Source organism: Anabas testudineus, chromosome 16 (assembly GCF_900324465.2).
Source record: "Anabas testudineus chromosome 16, fAnaTes1.2, whole genome shotgun sequence".
Taxonomy (NCBI): domain Eukaryota; kingdom Metazoa; phylum Chordata; class Actinopteri; order Anabantiformes; family Anabantidae; genus Anabas; species Anabas testudineus.
This window is the reverse complement of record NC_046625.1, coordinates 12,815,314-12,822,288: the sequence shown is the minus strand read 5'-3', so window position 1 is coordinate 12,822,288 and position 6,975 is coordinate 12,815,314.

Below are 6,975 nucleotides of genomic sequence, written 5' to 3'. Positions count from 1 at the left end.
CAAAGGTCAAAACATATTTTTGCAACATTCCTCTTCCTGTGGTTTTCTGCTGTTACACAATGAAATGCTATGTGTTGCAAACTCAGATTCTATTTTTATGATTTAAAAATGTAATATTTATTTTTACTCATCTGATTTTATGTTGTTTAATGGATCTTTTACAAAACGTCTTTCACATTTGTAACATATTTTTGCTTTAATTTGATTTTAACTTGTAAGTGAATAATTACAGTAACATGTTGAAATCCCTCAGGCAACCTGCCCTACTGCTCCTAAAAAAAAAAAAATCTTACTGGGACACGTTAGTAGCGATTAACCTACACTTTTTATTTATAACTAGCTTCCTGAGGTTGACGAGGGATTGTGGGCTTGGAAATAGCTCTGTCCAATAGGCAGGATCCAGTAAACCTGCAATGTGGCAAGCCCATTATAGCTCAGACTGCGTCACTGGCGGCCTTTGTCTAGTTTAGTCCTATTAAAGCATTTAAGTGTGAACGTCAGCGTCCCCGCTGAAGAGCCACTCAGCTCTGCTCTCTGGGGCTGGGTCTCAACTGTCTGTCACCTCTGAACACAAACTCTGTTTGTCTGTGTGTGTGTTCGAGTGTCTGTGTACGTGCATGTGAGTAGGTTTTGACATCAGAGCACCGTTGAGAAGTGGGGGAATATTAGAAATGAGGAAACAAGTGGGTCAGACCGGTGAAGTGCCTCTAGCGCTTTCCAAATTTAAATGAAAGCCCATTTTAAAAGCAAGAGATGTCAGCATGCATACACATATGCAACCATACACACATCATCATTATGTTGTTTACTCCAACTTAAAGCCAGTTCATATGATATACAGAGACTAGAGCCATAACATAGAGATACTTCCCACTAAGGTGTTTTAGCTCTTTCCATTCTGTTAGAAATGGCAGAAATAATGAAGAAATAATGGTCATAACCTTTTTTTTTTTTTTACAAAATAAATCTACTTACATTAACACAATTACTATAGTAGCTCCAAATGAACTCCTTAAGTTCTGTGGCTTAATCACCATAGCACTGCTACCTTGTGACACACCGTGCATGATGAAACTCAGCAGGGAGGCAGACTGGAGAAGGAAGGGAGCTAAACTTATGTGTTGCAACAGATATGGGGGGTGGACAAACACCACTCCTAACTAATTTGATCCGGCTAGGAAATATTTTGTTCCCCTTAATAGCACATGATCCACGTGTGGGAGGAAATGAGTAAGCCATATTTTGTTGTTCCAAGATTGTTGAACTTGAAAGCCCCCATGTATCTTAGAGGGGGGTTGCCGATTGTAAAATAAAAGGTTTACAAAGTGAATTTAATAACCCTCTTACATGATCTTAAATGATACACAATAATGAAATTTATGTGATCAGCCTTTCTGACTTCCTACCTATTGTTTGGTTTCCTGCCCGTGTGGAGTTTCATCATGCCACCTTGGGAGAACTGTGGCGGATGTGATCATTGTTAGGTGCTGATTTCTCCAGACACAGGGGATGTTCCTCCCAGGAGAGGGGCTTACTAACAGCAAATTCTGACGTAACCACCTAAGGGGTGAAGCCATGGCACATTGCTGCGCCAGTCTCTATAGGTGGTGCACAGCATGCTCTGTTACAAACTAAGCTCAGTCTTTCTACTTGCTACAAGCCAAGCCGAGTTAAGTTTCACTTCAAACAGCCCATTTTCCGTTCACCTTGTGGTTGGTCTCATAAAAGCACAAAGGCACTACAACTGTTGATTTGATGGTAAAATCCAATTAGCCTGTACATCTGGATGTGTTATGTGAGCGTGTTTCCTCACTAATGATTTGGGCGCTCTTGCTTTTATTGGGTTACTCTGTCTGGCGTCCTGTGGTATTTCCTGTTGGACTTTCAGGGTGATATAGAATGCACTTAACAGGTTGGATCAAATAACATAAAAAAGCTTATAAGGGCAGTCATGTTTGGTACATAATCTTGAAACACTGGCAACAAATTTCTGCATTGAAGCTAATATGAATGGAACCCATGTAGCTCTATGTGAGACATAGAGACTCTTCAGAGAGAGATTCATCAACGTCCTTTACAGAACAGTAAAAAAAAAAAATCTTTCAGATAAATGTGTTTATTCATCTGCTGTGAATCTTCTTTTCTAGTGGACATGAGAGACGGGTTAGACCATAACAGGGTTCCAACAAGGCAGAAACACTATTCAAAGCATCTACTTATTATGCACTAACCTTGAGGTCAGTTTACTTTCTAAATTTGAACAGGTCCCTGATGCCGTGCCTTCATCTGCTGCCATAGGCTTTCTAAAAATAGATGTGGAGCACAAAGGCACACTGGAAACAGAGGGCAGCTCTCAGTATTTTTATTGATCAATTTGCTCATCTCTGCTGGGAACCATTGATCCACTGTTTGTATCAAATTGACTATGCTGTTGATATACAACTTTAACCCTACATTTAATCAGGACAGGCCCACTTTATGTTCCCTTGCCCAGCACCTTCTTTCAAAGAAACACAAGCGATTGATCAGGTAACGATAATCTAACTCAAAAAGGTTTATCATTGATCTGAGCCTTTATAAGATCATTCTTAATGTCAGCTGGCATTTTACCGAGCTAATAAACAATCACCATGAAGCAGGACTTTTCTGCCTGGAATCACAGTGTGCAGAATCATTACATCAGTGGCTCTTAGGCCTACATTACTAAAATGCCTGCAGAAGTCCAATGCCTCATTGTTATCATGCAAACATACAAGCCCCAGCAGACACATGTGATGTTGATGGAATCCAGCCAAACTTGGCTGACCTTAGAAAATCCCTCAGGGATTGATAAAAACAAAGGTTCTCTGTTCAGAGACCTCCTTCCCATCCACATCCTGCTAGTTGAGCCCATTTATGATGGGATAATTGCAGCATCATCCCTCCAAAGTGCCTGGAAGTTGTTAAAATGTTAACGAAATACATACTTTGGTCATCAGGACAACTTTTTGAGAAAACGCACTCTATCGTTCTTGTTTGTCCTTTGGCAAAATAGCAGAGCTGGTAATTTAGTCACAGAAAAAGTACAGTTTCCAGCCATCTTCACCAAAAGGACAAAATCTCACTCCAGTCACCGATATACGTTAACAGCACCTATCAAGTAAAAGCCAAACAACATAATGTGATGAAAACTATAGTGATCTAATAACAGACTGCTATTCTGGGTATACCAATTACCTTTGAAGAATCAAGTAAAACTCCATTCATGGATTTTAAAGGTCTATGCAACAAAGTGGAAGAGGAAATCTAGTTTGCTCTGGGAAGGGTGGGCTGACGCTTATTGTCCAGGCCACTTCCACCTACGCCACCACTTCTTTACTTGACCGCAGCACAGTCACCATACTCTCCTCCTGCGGTGTCTCAAAGGTCTCCAACTTAACAATACCTTTGAAAAATAGCTCTTCCTCTGATTATTAAGGTAGAGCTATGCAAACCAGGAAATGTCCCACAGTGCACACACCACCTCTGCTGCAGTGTTACTGTAAGGGTTGCTCCATATGCATAAACCTGGAGGGCCTCCAGATGTATTTTTAAATGCTTTTCGAGGGTGACCTTGAGTTTCTGAATCTTATTACAGCATCATATCATTATATTTTTCTATGCAGTGGAAATCAATGTTATATGTGAAACAAATTCCCGAGCACACAGTAGAAACAATGTTCTACTTTGGTCATTACTAGAAATCGTGTGATTCCTTCCAAACACGTAATTGTAATCAAACACGCCCTACATGACCGGAAAGATCAAGAAAGTGTTCAGGGGTCATCTCACGTATTTGGAAGAAATCAAAAGAGGAGCTATAGTTGTTTCAATCACGGATACATTTCTTGCCTAAGTATTCAAACTATGAACTCTGAAATGCTGAATTCATTTTATTTCACATCACACTGACTCATTTATGCTATATTGTGTTTTTTTCTCCACTACATGAATTATAATGATGAATATACTACAAATCCCTATTTCTCTTTTTATTCCCATAATCAGTTCTATTTGTGAGCATCATTATCTTGATTGAGACAGGAAGGCGTAAGAAAACGAAGGCAGCAGGAGTTGAGGAGAAAGACTGTTCTCGAGAAGAGAAAATGCTGCAAAGGTCCAAAGAGCACAGATACTGCAGAAATACAAATCAAGACACTGACTCCATCCGCAAACATATTTTTGTTTGCGGATTCAGTGTCTGTGAATATATTCACAGCCAATGTAATAGACACAAGCATAGACATACACTGATACATATGCACACACATTCACATAGCAATGCCACCATGCTGTGTTTGGGAGTGGCTGCAGCATTCCTGACCTCTGCCTTTCATCTTGGATCCAGTAACCAAACACTTCAACCCAGCCCCTTCAATAACACAGGGCCAACCAAGCCTTTATAAAATCTCAAAATACGGTTATCTGAAATTACCAGCACAAAAGCAAAAGCTATTACAACTGTGTGAGCTCCTCAAAGCTGTCAGTGAAACAGTTTCATGCTTTTTACTGACACTATAAAGAGCGGAATAAGCCCCTTGTGTGAAAGATGAGAAGATGAAATGAAGCTGACAACATGGGTGATTCCTTCTGAACTACAAAGTATTGTTGTTCATCATCATAAAAGAGCAAATTAGGTCTAATAAGTGAAAGGAAGAGAGAAAAAGAAACTCTAGACATTTGTTTGGTTTGCTTGCCATTCACTGATGTACATTTACAGGTGCATTTAAAGGCCATGAGTAAAATTCCCTTTTCCCTTGTCATTTTTCTGTTCTAAAGAGAACATAATGTAGATAATGTAGATTTCAAGTCACCCACTCTGAATTCTGTCATTGCAAATTTAAGGCCACTCAAGGCTAAACGAGATTTCAGAGTACATTCTAAGGTTGTCACCTCAAAGGGGCTTTAATGTCCTATTTTGGAAACAGATGGGCTAGTAACCCTTTTACACCTATTTGGCCACAGAGGCTCTGCTCTTAGGTATACAGCCAGTGTGTCCAATCTCTGCGTGATTCCTGGATCCGTTTGTTCTGCACATTTCACACTAAGTGGGGAGGGGTTGCAGCCATGACCTCCTGCTGTCCCATAACTCACAAGTTGGGCTGAGAGAGGTGGCAGGCATCCGTAGATGAAAGATAACAACAAAGAGCGGTTTAGCATGATGAATGGCAGAGCAGTCCAGGCCACAGAGCATGATGGGGTGGCATGGAGTAACAACTAACGGGTCTATGAGGTCTGAGGTTTGTCTGGTTCTGCCACTGGGGCAAACAGCCCCACCCTCTGACAGTTAAGTGACAATCTACTTGTTGAGCTGGGCATAGCAAGAACTCTGAAGAACAGCTCATTTATCACCTTCAGTGATTTCACCATGCAGAACAGGATCGAGTTAAGCACTTTCCATGGCGGCTGTCAATAGACTAAAAGAAAAAAATAGCAGTACACTGACAAAAAAGCATACCATATTAATCTATCTTAAACAGTTAAGGCAGTAGCTTTAACTTTTCCCATTTTTCATCCACACAAAAGGCCTCTCAAAGACATGAATGATTCATCTTTCCAACTCCATTTGTACAGGAAGTGAAAACAAATGGATGTGGGTTGCCCCTGGGAGTCCAAAGGTCTGGATGAAAAACATTGAGAACACTAGACTGAACCCACCAGGCTTTGTGTCTCAGCTGCAACAGGGTCCAGATCCTCCTCTGGGCCATCTCTCTCCTCCTACTATCTATATAGATAGAAAATAATTCCTCACACATTCACCACTACCTCCTTCTGTATTTACCAACAGCCCCAGACCAAAACTCTACGCTGTGGGGACACCTCTGACTTTTTCATTCTGCAGGACAGCTGGGTGTTTTATAAAGAGTTGTGACTGAAAGTAAGTTATTATTAGGATTAGCAAGTTGGTTGAAGGATTGATTAAAAGATTCTCTGTGGTTGCAATGCGATTGCCCTGAAAGGGTTGCTGTTAATAAACTGCAGCAGCAAAAGTGAAATAGAAACAACTAAAACTGAGACTGAGAAACAAAAACATGCCAGAGAGTAGCTGTATTGCACCTCGGCTACATTCAGATTGTATGCACAATGTTTTCTGCTCAGTCAAACCAGTTGAGCCCTTAAGAACATAAAAATAAATAAAGGTTCAAACACAAATCATGAATTCCTTTTCATTAAAACACACCGAGGTAAAGCCCAGGACTGCATTCTACATACTTCTGTTGAACCTCAAAACAGTCTTGTCTCACACACCTTTTGTTCTCTTATAAAAGTGTATTATTTGTGGCCCAGTAATGCCAAAAATCTGTGACTTTAGAGGCTTCTGAATGAAAAACAGCGTCATGGTGTCTGAAGCTGAGTCATTCACAGATGAACATGGCTCAATCCTACAGACAACATGCAGCAAGCTACTGCCATGTCATAATGTGTCATAACAAACATGTCACCTTTAAATGAACGAGAAACGGGTTTGAAAATGGACTACGTGTTTTAAAAGGTTATATGGGGGTATATTCTCAAAGCATGACAAACATGTCTTAAGCTGACTCCTATGCTCCCTAGAAACATTAAAAATCACCAAATTTACAGAGAAAAGTAAAAGTTTTAACCTGACAGTGACAGTTTGTCCTACCCTTTAAGGGTGCCACATGTGGATTACAGTGATGATAATCTGTGAAAATTCACAGTGACAGTGAGTGTTTTATATAATGAAGATTCTGATTTGCTTTTCAGCAAATATAATTACCAATTTTATCTTGTCAGTTAGGTTTCCTGTGCTGTTAAGATGCAGAGAACATAACAATGAGCCACTACAGATGAGAGACCAGCACCTTCCTCTGGGCATCAACAACACCCCTCCTCCTGCAAAAACTCACTGACCCAAACCCATTTTTTTTCCAGTCTAAGAGAAATGTCAAGTCCAAACCTAGACCTCGTCTCTTTGAAGGGAACATAACAGCC